Source organism: Panthera pardus, unplaced genomic scaffold (assembly GCF_024362965.1).
Source record: "Panthera pardus isolate Hobbes unplaced genomic scaffold, ASM2436296v1 HiC_scaffold_25, whole genome shotgun sequence".
NCBI lineage: Eukaryota > Metazoa > Chordata > Mammalia > Carnivora > Felidae > Panthera > Panthera pardus.
In genome coordinates, this window is record NW_026526821.1 from 616,539 (window position 1) to 635,991 (window position 19,453).

The 19,453-nt window shown below is 61.5% G+C and overlaps 1 protein-coding gene across 4 annotated transcripts in view; it reads left to right on the forward strand.

The window, feature by feature from the left end:
* The first annotated feature begins 2,485 nt into the window (after nt 1–2,485).
* ZBTB46 (zinc finger and BTB domain containing 46) overlaps nt 2,486–19,453 on the forward strand; it is a 68,032-nt gene continuing 51,064 nt past the window's right edge. Inside the window, exons 1-2 of one of the 4 annotated variants that reach the window (XM_053889995.1) lie at nt 6,944–7,159; nt 12,578–12,992. The gene's annotated coding sequence lies outside the window, so the exon portion shown is untranslated. Of the gene's footprint in view, nt 2,508–6,941; nt 7,160–12,577; nt 12,993–19,453 lie in introns of those variants that run through there. The other 3 variants (XM_053889996.1, XM_053889997.1, XM_053889993.1) reach the window with 3 other exon arrangements.

Below are 19,453 nucleotides of genomic sequence, written 5' to 3' on the forward strand. Positions count from 1 at the left end.
TCCACTGCAGTCCAAACTCTCCCCAGGGTTTACCGTTTTCCCCGTGCGTGTCCTCTGTCCCGAGACCCCGCCCGGGATACCGCGCACGGAGAGCGGTCCCGTCTCCCCACTCTGGGCGGTGACGCTGCCTCACGCCGCCCCCGGTCTGCGTGGCCCGGACAGGTCTGAGGGGCACCGGCCGGGTGCTTCGTGGACCGCCCTCGAATCGGGGCTCGTCCGAGGCGTTTCCTCACGATTCCACCCCCTTATGAGTTCTGGGGAGGAATACGACAGAGGCGAGCGCCCTTGTCGTCACGCCGCGCCCGGGGTGCCTGGCGTCCCCCGACGCCCCCGACGGCCTTCGCCCGTCGCCCGGTGAAGGCACTGCCTGCTGGGCTCCCCACAGTAAAGTCCCTCGCTGTCCCTTTCTCCATCCCCTCGTTCGGAAGGGGTCCCCCGGGCCCAGTCCACCCTCACGGCGCGCGTGTGGGTTCGCCCACCTCCCGGAGGGGACACCCACACGACCACTCGGGGTCCGGGAAGATCCGTCTCCCACACGTAGCTCTCCGTCGCCGGGTGACTGTGCTCCAGGGTCCCGGCTTCTCGCCTCGTGTGCGGGCCGGCACCGGCTTGACTTGCCGCCGGTCGGACCTGGCTCTGGCTGTCTTCCTTGTCACCCCCCGCGTCCCTCTGTCGGTTCCGGAGCACTTGTGTCTGGCAAGACCTGCTCCGCGCACGCTCAGCCTGCGGTTCCCACCCCGGCCCGGGCATCAGCCGCTTCTCCCAGACGCCCTCTTCCCAGGTCCCCACTGTCACCAGACACGCTCTCACCGATCTCTCTCTCTCTCTCTCAGAAGTTTTCTCTTATTTGTTTTGGGGCGGGGGGGGGGTGGAGAGAGAGAATCCGAAGCAGGCCGCACGCTGTGGGCACCGAGCCCGATGTGGGGCTCAAACTCACGAACGACGAGGTCGCGACCTGCGCCGAGGCCAAGAGTTAACCAACCGAGCCGCCGGCGCCCCGCTCTCGCCGGGCTCTTGACGGAGTGTTATCGCCTGGCTTCCTCCCGCAACCCAGGGGTTCTGGCTCGCTCTCCAGACGGAACACCGCTGGCGTGCGGGAGGCTCCGTGCGCTCCGCGAACGTTGCCCGACAGGTGAATGAGGGAGGGGGGCGTGGGGGCCGGGGGCTGCCACTGCTCAGGGTTGCGGCCTCTCCACGGCCAGCACGCGGACTCAGAAGACACTCCTCCAGCGGGAGTGGAGAGGCACGCACTTGGCCCCGGAGGGTAGAGCCCTTCGTCCGGCAGGCCCCGGGCGGGGGGCGGGGGGTGGGGGGACCCTCGCCGCCTCTGTTTCCTCCCCCTCCCGGCCGCTAGCCCAGGAGGGCCAGGTGACCCTGGGCGAAGACGCCCTCAGCCGCCCCCACAGGGCACAGAGTAGGCGCTCAGGAAGGGGGCCCTCGTCTCCTCCTTTCCGGCTAGGACAGAACCCGGCCAGGCCGCGGCTGACATGGCTCCCCAGTGCCTCCCCCACCGCGTCCTGGCCTCGCAGCTCCTGGATGGGACACCGGGGAGGGCCAGGTGTCCCTTTCACCTGCCGTGACTATCTGCCGCCATCGCCGGCCTTTGCAACGTGAGCCTCGCTGGCCGTGGCCCTAGGGAGCAGCTGCGTTCCTCCGGTGGAGACTGAGGCGCCCGGCCCCCTTGCCCTGCTCCAGAGCTGACTGGCTGGTTCCCCGAGGCTGGGTTTCCAGAGCCCGGCTGAGATGGAATTTCAGCCCCAAGCCCGCACCCGCAGCGGGTAGCGCTGCCTCCTGGCTCAGCCGGGCAGGGACCAGCTCACGGACGCCGCTTGCCGTGGCCCCCGGGGAGCAAGGGCTGTGGAAACCCCATGGGGGGTGGGGATCAGGGAAGCATCCCTGGAGGACAGGATGCCACCACGGGGACCCCAGGATGAGTAGGGGACAGGAGGTAAAAGGAAGAGGAGGGACAGAAAGACGAAGGACTGGGCCCGCAGAGGTGGCCGGGGGTCAGATGATAAGGGGACCTGGGCTGGTGTAGGGAGCTGGGGTGGTAACACGGGAGGGAGCCCAGTGCTACCCCTCTGAGCTCAGGCTGGCTTTGGACAGTGGAGAGCCAAGAACTGGGCCCACCTGGGTCTGGGGAAGGCTGGTGGCCCCCAGAGACAGACCTGGGGGGAGAGGGAGGCAAAATGCCCTCTGACCGTTGCCAGGCCAGGGCAAAGTCGGTGGTCAGGCCGAGCCGTCCCCGACCCCCTGAGGACAGGCCCCAGCACTCCCCACAGTCCCCTGGGGCTGCCCAGGCCACGCCCCAGCTGCCGTCCCACCCCTGTGCTGGCCTGGCCGTGCAGCTGGCACTGAGGGTGGTAGCTGTGCTCTGTCTCTCCCCCCCCCCACTTCTGTTCCATTCTCTTCCCGCCCTTTCCCCTCTGCCTGCCAGGCCCTTGGCCCCCAGACGCGTCTCCAGCTTTCTGTTCTCTGACACCAGCTCCTCCCGGGGAACACAGCAGGTGTGGCCCAGCCTCGGTCCCGGAGGGCAGGTCTGGGAGCACGGCCCCTATGCTGGGGCCTGAGGGTGCTGGTGGGAGCGGCGGCTCAGGAAGGAAGGGTGCTGGCGGTTGTCAGCGGCACTTCGGAGGGACGGCTGGGGGTGAGCGCTTGGAACGGAGACGGGGCGGCAGTTGGCGGTGGCAGCTGGACGGGCAGTTGGGGCTTGGCAGGGGCGCCGGCCCGGAGGACAGCTGGGGTGGGGCGGCCGTGGGGTTGGCAGGTAGCCCCTGGCCCCGAGCGACTCTGGAGGGTGGTCTCGGGGAGGCCCAGCAGGAGAGCAGGGCCAGCTGGCCACAGACGTGGGCGGGGCGGTGCCGTGCTGCAGCCTGGAGCCGCCTCGCCTCGGCCGGTCGGTCCCCCCGGGGTGACGTGCAGGGGCGGGTCCTGCGGGGCAGCCCCAGCATCCTCAGGCCCGCCCTGCCCTCGGCCCCTCCGCCTCCCCGGTCGGTCGGTCGGGTCCTGCTTCCAGCAGGGGCTGGGAGAGGACAGGGGCAGGTTCCGGGCAGCTCCCCGGGAGGGGGCAGGACTCCCAGGGCTGTTGCCATGGGGATGGCAGAGCAACACCACCGGTTGGAGAATAAACAGACAAGTTCTCCGACTGAAGTCAGCTCAGAAAACCCAGCTGGGGGAGCACGGGGGTGGGGACGCTGCCTGGGGGAAGGTGGGGTGGTGGTGAGGGCCTGGCAAGGGGGGGGAACACGGGGGCTCCGGAAGGAAGGTGCGGGGGATGTCTGCTGCTCCTCCTGTCTTTCCCACAGCTCCCCCTGGGCTATGCCGCACGGGAGCAAGCCCGTGGGAGGCAGGGCCCTGCTCCCGTGGTGGCATCAGAGCACCTGGCATGAGGCTGGACCCCTGCCAGCTGCTCTGCCCTCCTGAAGCCACGCCGTGGGGGTGGAGGACAGGGCGGGGGCTGGCCGAACACCTGGTGCAGGGGGCAGCGCCAGGACCTCATGGGGACCCTGCCGAGCCGAGTCTGTCCTTCAAAGGTCCGAGGGCGGGGTCAGCATGTTTTGGGGGGACTGCCATCAGCAAGCACATCTGTGGGCCCGACTGCCTTCTAGCACTTTGGCCCTCAAGCCCCCTACCCTGGCCTGCCGCTGCTCATTCTTTCCAGGCCCCCAGACTGTCACAAGCCTTGACACGTCTCTTGGGCAGGCTGCTGACAAGCTCACACATGTGGCTAGGGGTGAATTTCCAGAATGACCAGCTTGCAATGACCAGGGAGTGCAGAGCCTCAACCATCCACCTTTCTTTTCTTTTCTTTCTTTCTTTCTTTCTTTCTTTCTTTCTTTCTTTCTTTCTTTCTTTCTTTCTTTTTCTTTCTTCCTTCCTTCCTTCCTTCCTTCCTTCCTTCCTTCCTTCCTTCCTTCCTTTTTCTTTCTTTCAAGTTTGTTTGTTTGTTTGTTTATTGAAGGTGGGGGCAGAGAGAGAGAGGGAGACAGAATCCCAAGCAGGCTCTGAGCTGTCACCACAGAGCCCGATGCGGGGCTGGAACCCACAAACCGTGAGATCGTGATCTGAGCAGAAACCGAGTTGGATGCTTAACTGACTGCGCCACCCAGGTGCCCCCCGACCAGCCATTTCTTAACCTGTCTCGTCTACCAGCTTAGCTAGGGCGGGGACCACATTCAGCTCACCAGTGCTCTCAGGCACCGTATCCCCTGCACCCTCTCAGACACCCGTCTGCGAGACACTGAGCCCGAAGTGCTGCTGAGGTCGTACCCTTGGTCCTCACCTGTTCCCAGAGCTGCTTCCACGGTGAAGCTGCCTCAGAAAGGCCATCTGTTCGCAGACAGTGAGAGGCCAGCTGATTGTCAGGTAGCAGGTACCGCCTAGATGGCAGTGCCACGCCTCAGCAGTGAGGGGCAGGGCACGTCATCTGCACGGATGTCCGGGGGATCCAAGGAAGAGAGGAGGCTTTGCAACCCAGCCTGGGCATCTGCCCACTGTGAATCCAATCCTGGCAGCAGCTTAGCCGACACTGGGCACTGATGAATGTGGGGTCCCTGGGGCCATGCAGCTAGTATCTCCCATCGAAGCAGATGCGCCGATGTGGCTCAAAGGAGTCCAGCTACGTGATCCCCTTTTTCTCCTGGCTCTGCTGAGAGGCCACAGCTGTTGCTGTTGGCTGTTTGTTTCTTGTGTGTGTGTGAATATAAAGGGGTTATTAGTTCACAGAACAATAACCATCTGGGTAGGTAGCTGGCTTCAGGTATGGCTTGATCAAGCATCGCTGGACTGTTCTCGCTTCTGCCTTTTTGGTGTTATCGGCTTCCTCTTCAGGCTGCTTGCCCTTCTGTTAGTTCTTGGAGCAGAAAAGATGGGACTTTCAGTCCCATCGCTGGAATGCAGGAGACAGGTAACCTTGAGGCAGGGTAGGGGAGTGGTGGAGAGAGAGGGGCTTATTCCAGAACTCAGCAAGCCTTTCTGTCGGGAGCAGAAGCCCTGGGCTGTGATGGGCTCTGGTCCTGGTGAGACAAGGGCTCGGTTCTTGCGGGCAGGCCTGCTGAGCAACGACTGAGCACCACTGTGTGCTCTGACTGAGGTAGGCTTTGCAGCTCTCATTCCCGCACCCACAGTGGAGGTGACAACTCCGCAAGGCTGTTCTGTTTGCAGAGCGTCTTAGGGGACTGAGACATCTCGGGAGAGGCTGGGCTCCCCGAGAGGAGGGCAGGCACCAGGGGGCTGGTCCTCATCCGTTTGGCCCCCTTTCCACCGTGGGCTACACGGGTGCTCTAGGCACGCAGGTGGGGAGACTCCTGCCGAGAGCGCCCCCTGTCCTCTCAAAGGAGGAGGCAGGTGACCGGCTGGACTCTCCGGAGGCCTAGGGGCACCCGCTTCTTCCCAGGGCCACTGCGTCCAACCTTCACTTCCTGGCTGAGGAAACTGGGGCCTGCTGTTCCAGACCAGGAGGATGTGACTGCGAGGGTCCTCCACAGAAAGGCTCGGGAGGGGGCTCGCGGGCCGGCAGCGCCAGACCAGGCAGCGGGAAGGGAGTGCGGTGAGGGTGTCTGCACAGCCATTTCCAGGCGCCGGCTAGAAGTGAGGGAGTGTCCGGGCCTTTCATCGCTGGCTGCCAGACCGCGGCTCGCCCTTGTGCACTCAAGGAGAAATTCCCCCGCCGCCTGCCCTCCCGCTGCAGCCCAGTGAATGCCTCCTCACACATCCTGAGAAAGCATCCATAATGGCCCGCCGCCTCCCACCTCCCGAGGAATTGCCGCGGCGCTCGGGCCCCCGGCCCCGCAGGGAGGCAGGGCGCAGACGGCCCGCGCAGCCTCGCCATTGGATGGCCGGGGTCGTGCTCCACTCCTCTGCGCGGCTGGCTAGCCACAGGCTCACCTCCCTTCCCACCGCCGCGCCCGCGGGAGGAAGCGAGGTGGCCTTTGCCCCCGCACAGGCCAGCCAGGAATGTGGGGCCACGCTTCCCATTCAGCCCGCCCGAGGGCTCGGCTCGACGACAGCGGGGGCGAGAAGGGGAGGCGCAGGGGCCCATCCCGGGCAGCACGACTCCAGGTCGTGGAGGGGGGGTGAGGGGGCCGGCTGCCCCAGGCGGCCTGTTTCCCCGCTCCTTCGCCCCTTCCCCGGGGGCCGCACCCGCGCGGGACGCACGACGCGGCGGAAGGGACCCTGCGCGCGCAGCCGCCGGCGCTCCTAAGTTGGCCGAACCCAAGCCCCCGGGGGCGGGGGCCGTCGCGTGGCCCGCGCCCCGAGGTGCCCCTCTCCCCGGGAGCGCCGAGGTCCCCCGACGGCGCGAGCGCGCGGCCACAGGCCCTCTCCAGCCGCGCGCCCCAGCGCCGCCGCGACAGCGCTTTCTCTCCGCACCGCGCGAGGTCCGCACCGCCTCCTGAGCAGGCGGGGAAGTCGCGAAGTTTGCGAGACGCGCGCGGCGGGACTGCGCATCGGGTCGTGGGGACAGCCTGTGGCCCGGGGACCCGCGCGCCCCCGAGGAAGAGGCGCGTGGGCCGCGCCGGGAGGAAGGGGCGGGGGGGGGGGGGCCCTAGTCCCCGAGCCCCATCTCCCGCGCGGTGCTCGGCCCGCCGCTCGGCCCCCCGCGGGCACCCGCACCGGCGCTCCGAGACCCCCACGCCGCGCCGCCCCCGCCCCCCGCCAACCCAGGGGAGGGGGCTTCCCACAATGCCCAGCGAGCTCCAGCCCGCACTTCCGCTGTCCGGCCGCCCACGGGGCGGGCGGGGGGGGCCCGGAGGAGCCGACCCCCCGCCGCGGCCCCCTCCCGCCCCGCGGCGCCGAGCCCGGTGGCCCAGCGAGGGGCGGGGCCGGCGGCGGGGCCGGCGGGGGCGGGGCCCGGGGCGGTGGCCGCGGCCCGGGCGCCGCTCGGGCCAATCAGCAGCGGCCGGGGCGCGCGCCGGGGGGCGGGGTCAGGGTCCGCAGGCGGGGCGCGCGCGCGGGCGGCGGGGGCCGCGGGGTTGGAGCGGGCGCGGGGGCGCGCGCCGGCCTGACGGACGGACGGACGGACAGACGGACGGAGCAGCCGAGGCGAGCGCGCAGCTCGGACCCGCCCGGACGCAGCGCTCGCCTGGCGGCGGCGGCGATCACCGGCGCCGGTCCGGCGGCCGCGGCGCCCGCCCCTCGCCCGCGCCCCATGGGGTCACAGGTAAGGCGCGCCGGCTCATTGTCCGCGCGGCCGGGCCGGCGCATCGCGGCCGGGCCCGGCCAGGGGCCGCTCCGAGGCCGGGCAGCTCCGAGCCGGGGCGCGCCCCCGCCGCCTGCTGCCCCGCGCCCCACTGCGCCCCGCCCCGCGGGGGCGCCCTCCTGGCGGCGATCGGCGCGCCCCGGCTGCGGCTTCGGGGGCGGCGGCGGCGACCCAGCCCGGCCCCCGCCGATCCTGAAGCTCGGGCGGCTCGCGGGCGGGGCGGGCGGGGGCGGTGCGGGGTCCCCGCGGGGGCTGCGCGCGGAGGCGGCGGCGGCGGCGGCAGCGGCGGCGGCGGCGGCGGCGGGGCTGCCCGGCGCCCCTCGCCCTCCGCGCCTCCTGCCGCTGCCGCCGCGATCCCTCCCCCGTCACCTCCAAAAGGGGAATTTTCCAGCTGGTAATTTCTGCTGCGTCAACGCCCGGCCCCAGGAGGCAGCCCAGGGGCGTCCTGGCGCCCCCCGCCCGCGCCGTCCCGCGCGCCCCCCGCCCGCGCCGCCGAGCCGCACCCGGACCCGCCCGCGCCGAGTTTGCCAAGAGTCGGAACTGCGGGAGGTGGGCGCAGGAGGGTCCCCGCGCCCCACCAGGCCTTTGGGGTCATTGTCTCCCCCTGACGCCGGCCACCGGCCTCGTCTCCATTTTAATTGCTGGATGAACCAGGGCGCAGGGGCCTCGGGGCCGGGTGGCCAGAGGAGCGCGGAGGAGACGGGGCGCGCGGAGCGGCCAGGGGCGCGCGGAGCGGACGGGGCGCGCGGAGGGAGCCGGGTCCGCCGCGAGCGGTGTCTTTGTTTCTCCGTAAATAGACATGTCAGTTTCACAGGGTAGCACGAGTCACTGTCTGACAACTCAATCCGATGGCAAATGGGGAATTTTCTGCGCCAGGAGGAGGGCTGTGGCTAGTTGGGGTTCCCCTGGCCCCGGTAACAAATTTATTATTTGTAGGTGTAACGGACCACGCACAATAGGGCTGGACCGAGGAGCCTGGGTACAAGCCACAAGGGGTAAAGAACAGATATTTTCTGACACCGAGAAATATAAACAAAAGAAAGTTTGACTGAGATTCACAGCGAATTTCCTCGCGCTTCCCGTGCTACAGTCTCAGCTACGCATTTGTGGAGGATTACGGTGGCAAGATTGTTATCAGCATTGTTTAAAGAAATGCTAATTAGGCAACGCGTTTTGCAAACTGCTGGGCGCGGACACCTGTGCACGGAGTGCTCGCGTGCAGCTTAATCGGGTCAGTTGTAGAATCTTTCCTGTTGGATTTATTATCAAAGCTAACTTTCCGTGTGGGTAACAGACTTGTGGATTCACTGTGTGGCTGGCCCGCTCGCTGCCTGTACAAGGCAATATTTCCACTCCGCAGGAATGGAAAATAGCTCGTTCCTCAGAGAGAAATTTAGAGGAGGGCTTTTCACATGAATAATGAAGTAAACAGTAGTATTTTATCATACTGGAGTCCTTTCATTTGGTTTATTTTATGGTAGTTTTAGATATTTTGCACTGAAAACTGTGGGGTGCCTTGTTATTCCAGAAAGAATTAAGTGAATGATAGGCATGCTGAGGCACAAGTTACTGAGATCTAAGCCCTGTGTCCCCTATAAAGTTAGTTGTCCTCTTCATAGTCTCTGCTGAAGGAGGGACGGGGGTGGTTGTTGTGAGTTTTCTTTAGAAGATAGTGGAAGGTCCTCACTTTGGGCCTTTCCTGGAGACCAGCCTTAGGGAAGGCATTTTATTAAGCCTCTCGTTGACGTCATCTTGGATATAAGAGTTTCGTTTTGATGAGACCATTTCTGTTCAGGTTTGCCTGTTTTCTCTCTGAAAATGCCTCGTTCCTGTGCTCAGACCCCGGTGATGTCCACCTTCTGGGGCTCAGGTGACTGCCGCCTAGAGGGGCACCACCCTCTTTGACGCTCTGTGTCCCCACTCAGTTATCCAGGGCCCGGTGATTCCCTAACCCCGGTGACACCCGTGCTCCTCCGTCACACATGAGCACAGAAAGGGCAACACAGACCCCTGGAAAGGGCAAGATCACTCCTGGTTTAGAGGAAATGCTTAGGCCTGATGCCCTTTTGCTGTCAGAGGGTGTGTTATTTACAAACATGTTACACGAAATTAAGTTTTAAGAGAGTGAACTTTCCAACGTTATCCGTATGTGGGGCTTTTCAAATTAAAAGAAATTGGGCCACACTGTCCCTGTGGTATGTGTTTCTGGGACAGCTGTGTGGCCCTCCTGCTTTGTTCTCTACCAGAGGTCTTGGACCAGCCTGTACGAGCTGAGGAGACCCACTTAGCGCACGGTGCTTAGAAGAGCGCCCGGTCACCTGAGCTAATTCCTTCCTTTGCTGACACGTCACGTGCCCAGGTGCCTTCTTGGCTGCCGTGTTAAGGTGAGGGGAAGGTTCTAGAAGCCTCCGTCCCTCCTGTTCTCCTCACACCTTGCAGCACAGCACCTGCCACGGCAGTCCATTCTGGGAGCTGGCATTCCTTCCTGACCCATGTTCTCATAAAAATATAGGCTTTTGGGGCGCCTGGGGGGCTCAGTCAGTTAAGCGTCTGACTTCAGCTCAGGTCATGATCTCACCGTTCGTGGGTTTGAGCCCCGTGTCGGGGTCTGTGCTGACAACTCAGAGCCTTGAGCCTGCTTCGGATTTTGTGTCTCCCTTTCTCTCTCTGCCCCTCCCCCCATTGATTCTCATTCTCTCTCTCTCTCTCTCTCTCTCTCAAAAATAAATAAACATTAAAAAAATGCATAGACTTTTTATTTCCTCTGACCTAACGTAATTTACCTTAAAGTCTGTTGAGTGATGGCACATTGCCCAGAATTCCCCTGTGTATCTGTCCCCTCCCCTGATAAAACATTGCTACCAGTTTCCTTTAGTGGGCTGGCTGCTAAGAACGAGTGGATGATTAAAAATCTCTGTTGAGGCCACGAGGCTGATTTAAGTGTTTGAAATACTGTGTCATCCTGATTGTGGTTCTGATGCCTTCGGCCCCCAGCTCTGGCTGTGCGTGGCCTGTATGGCTGGGCCTCACGCCATGAGGTTAGGGAAGGGTTCCCTCTTTTCTGCCATTCCGGCCTGAACACTTTGCGTCTTACATGTGCAGACCCAGGCTTTGTGTTTTGGTTTGCTAGTGATGGCAGAATGTGGCCTGGGATGTTATTTGTAGATGAAAAAGTCATGGAAGACAGAGATAACCTTTCCTAACAAACTAGAAAGTTTTTCTGTTAAAGGGTAAAAAGAAACCAGGCCAGTTAAATTTGATCCTAGTATGATTTATCCAAAGTTTTCTGTTAAATTTCTTATCAATAATGCTATTTAAGTCATATTCAGATTTAAAAATTACTGGGTATTTTAAAACATCATTATTTGGACTTAAAACTCGCAAAGGTAGGTATTTTAGACTAGAAAAGTGAGAAATAATGTTCACGCAGTTTTGAACTTTGTGTGTTGACAGGTGTGCTTTTGAGTCACAATAGAGAGACACTCCCAAAGTTTCTTCTTTTTTTTAATGTTTACTTATTTATTTTGAGAGAGAGAGAGAGAGATTGGGAGTGGGAGGGGCAGAGAGAGAGAGGGAGACAGAAAATCCCCAGCAGGCTCCGGGCTCTGACCTGTCAGCACACAGCCTGACTCGGGGCTTGAACCCATGAATCTGTGAGATCGTGACCTGAGCTGAAACCGGGAGTCTGATGCTGGACGTACTGAGCCACCCAAGTGCCCCTGGCCCTGTTTGAATCTTAAAAACGTTTCTTTTCTCATCCCATCCCATTTAAAGTAGTAAAACTTCTTTTTTTTTTTTTTTTAACGTTTACTTATTTTTGAGAGAGACAGTAACAGAGCATGAGGAGGGGAGGGACAGAGATAGAGGGAGACACAATCTGAACCAGGCTCCGAGCCTGATGCGGGGCTCAAACTCACAAGCTGTGACCTAAGCTGAAGTCAGATGCTTAACCGACTGAGCCACCCAGGTGCCCCTAAAGTAGTAAAGCTTCTGAGTGCCATTATCCTTTTATTTCAGAAGCTTTAAGTCCGCTTAGGAAATTTTGAGAGAGGCAGAAATTACTCAGTTTCATTTAGAGACAGAGAACACGCTGGTACAGAAGGTAGCAGCTGGCCCAGGGTCACCCACAGGTTCACGGGCACACAGGCCCTCCTCAAACGGCAGACCGGCTGCAGGCCCGGCGGCGGCCCCGTGCCCCACGAGGAGCCTGCCCACACCTTGTCGGGTCAGACGCTCCCCTTCCCGGTGGGTCTGATGCATAGACCCACCCCGCATGCCCTCGTTGCCCCGGGGAGGGGGTGGGGCGCTGGGGCCCGGCAGGTGCCGCCTCAGGCCCTGGGGTTGAGTGTCTCTGGCTCCCCGCCCTCGTGCTTCTCCACGCGTGTGCAGGGAGGTCGGCACCGCCCGGTGTTTCCCAGATGGCGTGTTTGGGCCTGGGCCCCGGACCCTGGAGGCTGCGGGTCTGGGCGGGCCTGAGCCCGGGGCCCGTGGCCGGAGTCCCAGGGCTCCCGGGTGGCGGCCTTGTGCGTTCTCCTCCTGCTGCCAGAGAGCTCCTTGGTATGCGGGCCGCTTCCGGCGCGGCCTCCGGCAGACGGCAGGATATTTGCGGCGCATTGGGACTCTGGGGACTCAGCCGGGTGCCCCTTCCCTCACAGGCGCCCTGCCCTCCGGGCCCTGCGGTGGCGGCTGGTGCGAGCTCTTCATGCTCCCCGTTTGGGTGCCACTCCGTCCTGCTTCCTCCATCCGCTTCTGAGTCGCTAGAGGTGGCGCTTTTCCTGTGCGACCTTCTGAGATGAGAGAGAGTTGGGGATGGGAGTCCTTGCAGACTGGACTCGCAGTTGCTGAGCGCTTGGGGCCGGCTGCAGGGTGTTTTCCGTAACCACGCAGAGGTGCCCGTGCTGTGATTATTTGTCAAGAGAGCCCGAAGGAGTCAGGACGTGCAAGGGCGCACGGGTGGGCACTGGGCAAGGCCCTCGCCTGAAGCCAGGGGGACGTTTCTGAGTCATGTCGCCCCGTGCAGCTCGGTAATTCCACTCAGCTTGTCACAGACTATCTTTCCGTTTTTGCTCTTGGTCGTACGTGGGCAACTTTGGAAGTGGAAGTTCACAGGCCTTTCCGCGGGGATGTGGTGGTTTTCCATCGCCTGTGGCGATACAGAAACACGTTTCTATATCGTTTCGTTGTTTTTGTTTCATTTTGTGTGAAGGCTTTTTTTCCTCCAACCTCAGAGTAGTTTGAAGAACTTTTCAGAGCTCCTTAGCAGACACCGTGCACTGGGGCAGTAACCACACATCTGTGTGGCCCACCGGGAGGCCGAACAAAGTGATTTTTAATACTGAGTAGGCTCGGCTTTCTCATTTTCTTTTCTTGTGTTGGCAGAATGAGACCAGAACAAGGAGTGAAAAGGTGACACTGTCTTTGGCCGCCCCTTTGAATTAAAGTTGGCGGAGCATTCAGCTCTTCATCTTGGGGTCGTGAGTTCGAGCCCCATGTTGGGTGTAGAGGCTACTTAAATGAATAAATACACTTAAGAAAAAGAGAGAGAAAAGTTGGTTTGACACTTGCCCGCCGAACTTGATTGGGCAATGTAGTGAACATCTGAGGAGTGGATAGGTGGTCTTCTGAACCTGTTGGCGTCTCCTCTGCTCTGGCTTCCGGACTGCCGGTGCTGCTTTGCTGTCTTCGGCACGGTGGAGACCCAGCTGGCCTTGCTGATGGGGCAGAGGGCGGCTGGCGAGGTTGCCCGCAGTACTGCAGAGTTCTCCCGATGGAGAGAGCCACGAGTATTTCCAAGGTGTGTGTGTGTGCACTCGGGGCCCGAGGAGCAGGTTGGGAAGGGGTCAGCACTGAGAAGCACGCCTTCACTGTGTCCAGCACAGAGGTCGGGGGCTCGGTCAGAGGCCAGATGTGTCTTGCCGTCTTCTCTCCTGGGACCAGTAGGCATGCCGTCCTTGCGCAGGGAGAGCGGACGGAGCACCAGCACGGCAGCCTCCCGGTGCACTGCCCACACCTGCTCAAGATCATTCACAATCCTCTTACTTTTTACGTAAGCCGATCTTTGTCTTGTTTTAAGCAAGAATATCCACGAAATCGTGCGTTTGATGTCGGTTACCCTTTTTGGGTGCCCACTAAAGCGAGCACGTGACTCTCAGTGCAGACACAGGTTTGTCCAGGAGCTGTTCTGGAGCTGCCCTTGGTGTTGCTGTGGTGTGCGGGCCACCCCTGGGGGTCCACCCTTCTCTGCACAGCTGCCTTCTGCTCTGTGCCTCCAGAGCAGCCCACACACCACACCTCACTCGTCACTCAGAAGGGCGCGTGCTGCGCTCTCCCCTTGTCTCCGCCCACAGCCCACGGGAAAGGTCTGGTGCTTCCACCCAGCGGCAGGGGCAAGGGCCACCGAGCTGTTGAACGGCCACCCCTGCCTGGGTTCTGGGTTCTGAACGCCGGCACCTTTGCCGCGTGGCTTTCCTGGGTGAAGGGGCGGACTGTATCGTGGTTCTCACCTTGGAGCCCCTCGGACAGCTTCAGAAAGATGCATCTCCCAGCTCTGCTGCACACCACTGACTTGGATGGGGTGCGTGTTGGCGCATGGGACACACAGGAGGTGCAGAACCACTCACGCCCCATCTCATCCGGCCTTTGTGATCATCTGACTGGGAGCAGTGCTCTGAGTTAGGTTGCTGTTGTATGAGTTTCCGGGACTGTCGTGACAGAACACCACAGACCTGGTTTCTATACAATGGAGATTCATTCTCTCACGGTTCTGGAGACCAGGAGCCCCAAATCAGAATGTGCGCAGGGCCACACTGTCTGCAAAGGCTGCAGGGGAGGACCCATCTGTTGGCAATCCTGGGTGCTCCTTGGCCTCTGGATGCATCACGCCAATCTCTTCTGTGTGTTCTCATGGTCTCCTCCCCTTTGTGTCTAGATTTCCTTCTTACTTTGTTTTATTTATTTTTTGTTAAAATTTTGTAATGTTTATTTATTTTTGAGACACGGAGAGAGAACAAGCTGGGGAGGGGCAGAAAGAGAGGGGAATGGAGGGTCCCAAGCAGGTTCTGCGCTGTCAGCACCAAGCCCCACGTAGGGATCAAACTCACAAACTGCGAGATCATGACTTGAGCCGAAGTCGGATGCTTAACTAGCTGAGCCCCTTAAAATTTTTTTTTAAGTAATCTGTATACCCAACTTGGGGCTTGAACTCATGACCCCGAGACCAAGAGTCACATGCCCCTCCAACTGAGCCTGCCAGCTGCTCCTGAATTTCCTTATTCTTTTAAAACAATTTTTTAATGTTTTTTTAATGTCTTATTTATTTCTGAGAGCGGGGAGGGGCAGAGAGAGGGAGACACAGAATCTAAAGCAGGCTCCAGGCTCTGAGCTGTCAGCACAGAGCCCGACATGGGGCTTAACCCACGAACCACGAGCCAAAGTCATACTTAACTGACTGAGCCACCCAGGCTCCCTGGGATTTCCTTATTCTTAAGAGGGTATCAGTTACGTTGAATCAACGTCTGCTATGATGACCTCACCTTAACTTGATTAGATCTGCGAAGACCCTGTTTCCAAACAAGGTCACATTCACAGGACTGGGGGGGTGGTGGTGGTGGTGGTTAGGCCTGAACGTGTGGGACGTGATTTACCGTAGCTTGTATTTGCACGTTTGCACGTGTGCTTCTCAATCCTGCGTTAGTGAAGGTTCTCCGGTTGCCAGGCATCACCTCTCCAGCCTCTGGTCCCTGGATGGCACAGCAGAGGTGGCCTGTGCAGCAGGCCCAGCCCCATGCCTGCCACATGCAGGGCTCTCAGCTGCCAGCGAGGCCCTTGCTTTGCTGAAGTGCATGTCCTGAAGGGGAGGTGACAAAGACAGACAGACGGGCCTCTGAGACACAGATGGTGACCCCTTCCCCGGACAGGTGCCCGGGGAGGCTACCGGGACCAGGTTCTTCTGGGTGGTGGTGAGTAGGGCAGAGTGAAGGGTAATCAGTGGGGCTGGGGGTGGGGGGTACTCTGCTGCTGCTGCAGAGAAAGTGCTGGATGCACGTGTGCCCTGTGTGTGCCCCGGTGGACGCACGTGTGTCCTGTGTGTGCCCTGTGGATGCACGTATGCCCTGTGTGTGCCCCGATGGACGCACGTGTGCCCTGTGTGTGCCCGGTGTGTGCCCTGATCGACGCACGTGTGCCCTGTGTGTGCCCCGATGGACGCACGTGTGGCCTGTGTGTGTCCTGCGGATGCACGTGTGCCCTGTGTGTGCCCCGATGGATGCACGTGTGCCCTGTGTGTGCCCTGATGGGTGCACGTGTGCCCTGTGTGTGCCCCGGTGGACGCACGTGTGCCCTGTGTGTGCCCCGGTGGACGCACGTGTGCCCTGTGTGTGCCCCGGTGGACGCACGTGTGCCCTGTGTGTGCCCCGGTGGACGCACGTGTGGCCTGTGTGTGCCCCGGTGGACGCACGTGTGCCCTGTGTGTGCCCCGATGGACGCACGTGTGGCCTGTGTGTGCCCTGCGGATGCACGTGTGCCCTGTGTGCCCCGGTGCACGCACGTGTGCCCTGTGTGTGCCCCGGTGGATGCACGTGTGCCCTGTGTGTGCCCCGGTGGATGCACGTGTGCCCTGTGTGTGCCCCGATGGACGCACGTGTGGCCTGTGTGTGCCCTGCGGATGTACGTGTGCCCTGTGTGTGCCCCGGTGGACGCACGTGTGCCCTGTGTGTGCCCCGGTGGACGCACGTGTGCCCTGTGTGTGCCCCGGTGGATGCACGTGTGCCCTGTGTGTGCCCCGATGGGTGCACGTGTGCCCTGTGTGTGCCCCAGTGGATGCACATGTGCCCTGTGTGTGCCCCGATAGATGCACGTGTGCCCTGCGTGTGCCCCGATGGACACACGTGTGCCCTGTGTGTGCCCGGTGGACGCATGTGTGCCCTGTGGACACACGTGTGCCCTGTGTGTGCCCCGATGGACACACGTGTGGCCTGTGTGTGCCCTGCGGATACACGTGTGCCCTGTGTGCCCTGGTGGACGCACGTGTGCCCTGTGTGTGCCCGGTGGATGCACGTGTGCCCTGTGTGTGCCCCGGTGGATGCACGTGTGCCCTGTGTGTGCCCCGATGGACGCACGTGTGGCCTGTGTATGCCCTGCGGATGCACGTGTGCCCTGTGTGTGCCCCGGTGCACGCACGTGTGCCCTGTGTGTGCCCCGATGGGTGCATGTGTGGCCTGTGTGTGCCCCGGTGGACGCACGTGTGCCCTGTGTGTGCCCCAATGGACGCACGTGTGGCCTGTGTGTGCCCCGGTGGACGCACGTGTGCCCTGTGTGTGCCCCGATGGATGCACGTGTGCCCTGCGTGTGCCCCGATGGACGCACGTGTGCCCTGTGTGTGCCCGGTGGACGCATGTGTGCCCTGTGGACACACGTGTGCCCTGTGTGTGCCCCGATGGACGCACATGTGGCCTGTGTGTGCCCTGCGGATGCACGTGTGCCCTGTGTGTGCCCCGGTGGACGCACGTGTGCCCTGTGTGTGCCCCGATGGATGCACGTGTGCCCTGTGTGTGCCCCGATGGGTGCACGTGTGCCCTGTGTGTGCCCCAATGGATGCACGTGTGCCCTGTGTGTGCCTTGCAGATGCACGTGTGCCCTGTGTGTGCCCTGATGGACGCACGTGTGCCCTGTTTGTGCCCCGGTGGACGCACGTGTGCCCTGTGTGTGCCCCGATGGATGCACGTGTGCCCTGATGGATGCACGTGTGCCCTGTGTGTGCCCTGGTGGATGCACGTGTGCCCTGTGTGTGCCCTGGTGGATGTACGTGTGCCCTGTGTGTGCCCCGATGGACACACATGTGCCCTGTGTGTGCCCTGTGGAAACACGTGTGCCCTGTGTGTGTCCCGATGGGTGCACGTGTGCCCTGTGTGTGCCCTGTGGACGCACGTGTGCCTTGTGTGTGCCCCAATGGATGCACGTGTGCCCTGTGTGTGCCCCGGTGGACGCACACATGTGTGCCCTGTGTGTGCCCCGATGGGTGCACGTGTGCCCTGTGTGTGTCCCGGTGGGTGCACGTGTGCCCTGTGGACGCACATGTGCCCTGTGTGCCCTGCGGATGCATGTGTGCCCTGTGTGTGCCCCGGTGGACACACGTGTGCCCTGTGTGTGCCCCGATGGGTGCACGTGTGCCCTGTGTGTGCCCTGCGGATGCACGTGTGCCCAGCTGCCCCACCAGGTCATAGCCAGGCAGCGAGTGAGGCTGGTGGCACCGTTTCAGGACGGGTTTAGCGCTTCCCGTAAGATACACGGGAAAGCAAAGGAGCAGCTGTTGAAACGCAGTCTTTGAAATGGAGAAAACTCGGTCTTGTGCTAAAGAAGACGTGGAGCTGAGGGCATCGTCGTGCCCTGAAGTGGCCGTGAGAGCAGGAGTGTTGTGGGGACGTGGACGAGGCCGTTGTGGTTTAGTGATGTACTGTCCACGCTCACAAAGGCGCGGTCCCTCAAACACTGACCCCGCGCTCGCCAGGAGGTTCGGAGGTCGTTTAATGAGCCAGGAGCTCCGCTCGCCAGGCAGGCCGCTGGGGGGTGGTTGCTGCTGTCACTTCTGTTCATGCTCGCTCGCGGTCCCCTGTGAGTGACGACCTGGAGAAGAGGGCCTGTGCCTGTGCAGCCCCAGAGCCGCGGCCTGCTGGTCCCATAGCACCTTAGAGTCTGTCTGCGTCTGCATCGCGGGATCACTTATTCTCCCTAAACTACAAGCTGTGTGGGCCCCACCGCGTGATTCTTACTGACCCGGGACGTTTTCGAACACGTACAGAACTGGCGTAAACGTCCTTGTCACGCAGCCGCACTGGTTCCCATTTCGCTGGTGTCCCTCAGCGTCTTGCTCTGGGCCGCGGGCTGGGTGGGGTTAGGGTGCTCTGCGGGCCCCGTTTCCCTGTAAGGGCTGTGCTGTGGGGCGGCCGTGCCGGCCTGGATCCGGGTTCCCCTCGGGCTGTTGTGTCCTCGCTGTCGGTGGCTTCGATGGCACTTGCGGTGGCGCCTCGGGGACCTCATTCACGTTTATCTTACACCGTTTGTTGGTTGAAGATCGGAGCTGTTGCTGTAGCTGCTTGCACCTGTGACCTTAAGGAGCCCCCCACTGGCCCCCGGGAGGGTCTGGGACCAGGCGCAAGGGGCCGTGTGCGTCGGGCAGAGCGTCTGCAGGAATGATGTCCACATCAGAGGGCTCAACTCATCATATCTTAAAGCCCAGTAGTTTTTACGTTTTGGTGACTGCTTTTTTTTTTTTTTAATTAAAAAATTTTAAATATTTATTTATTTTTGAGAGAGAGAGAGAGAGAGACAGAGTGCAAGCAGGGGAGGGGCAGAGAGAGAGAGGGAGACACAGAATCCGAAGCAGGCTCCAGGCTCTGAGCTGTCAGCACAGAGCCCGAGGCGGGGCTCGAACCCACAAACCATGAGATCATGACCTGAGCTGATGTCAGACGCTTAACCCACTGAGCCACCCAGGCACCCCTGGTGTCTGCTTTTAAAAACACGTGTGCTTTTGGGGCTCCGAGTTTGGAATTTTCCTGTTAGTGAGAAAGTTCTCCGCGTCAGCGGGTTGACTCCAGGCCTCAGTTTGCCGTTTGCAGGCCTTTCCTTTTGAATGTTTTAACGCGTGCTTCTCAGCTTGTTTGGAGCCGCACCCTGTTTTTGCCTTAGTTTTCTTCCCAGGTAAATGGTTTTGCCCACAGCAGACACTGGGTCGGAAGAGGAAGAGCTGGCCCGCCAGAGCCACGGGCGTGGACGAAGTCAGTGTGTGGCTGAGCCACGTGGGCTTGGTTCTCGAACTCCGGTCTCGTGAAGAAAACGTGGGGATTTTGGCGGAGCGGGGGGGGGAGCGCAGGGGGTGGGTTCATCCGTCGCTGTTCACGTGCTGCTTCCCAAGTGCTGTGAAGACGCGAAGGCCACAGCTTGGGTCCTGTGGCCTCTCTCCTCTGACACCAGCAGGCTTGGGGTCTGACGGGGCCTGGGGACGGTGGACGGCTCGCCCCTCGTGCTTGCAGGCCAGCGTGTGTGTCCTGCCACTCGTGTCATCCTGCTCAAGATCGTGGTGACAGACGTCACTTAGCCGCTGCCCTCTGTCCCGGACTGTCAGTCAGTGAAAGATGTCACCGCGTGTAAGGGAGCCGGCGAGGTGGTGGCACACGCCATCCCCTCTGTGTGAGCACAGAGGGAAATACTAGCAGGGAAGGTGACAGCTGTGCAGCCAGAGGGCCCACGGCCCAAGGA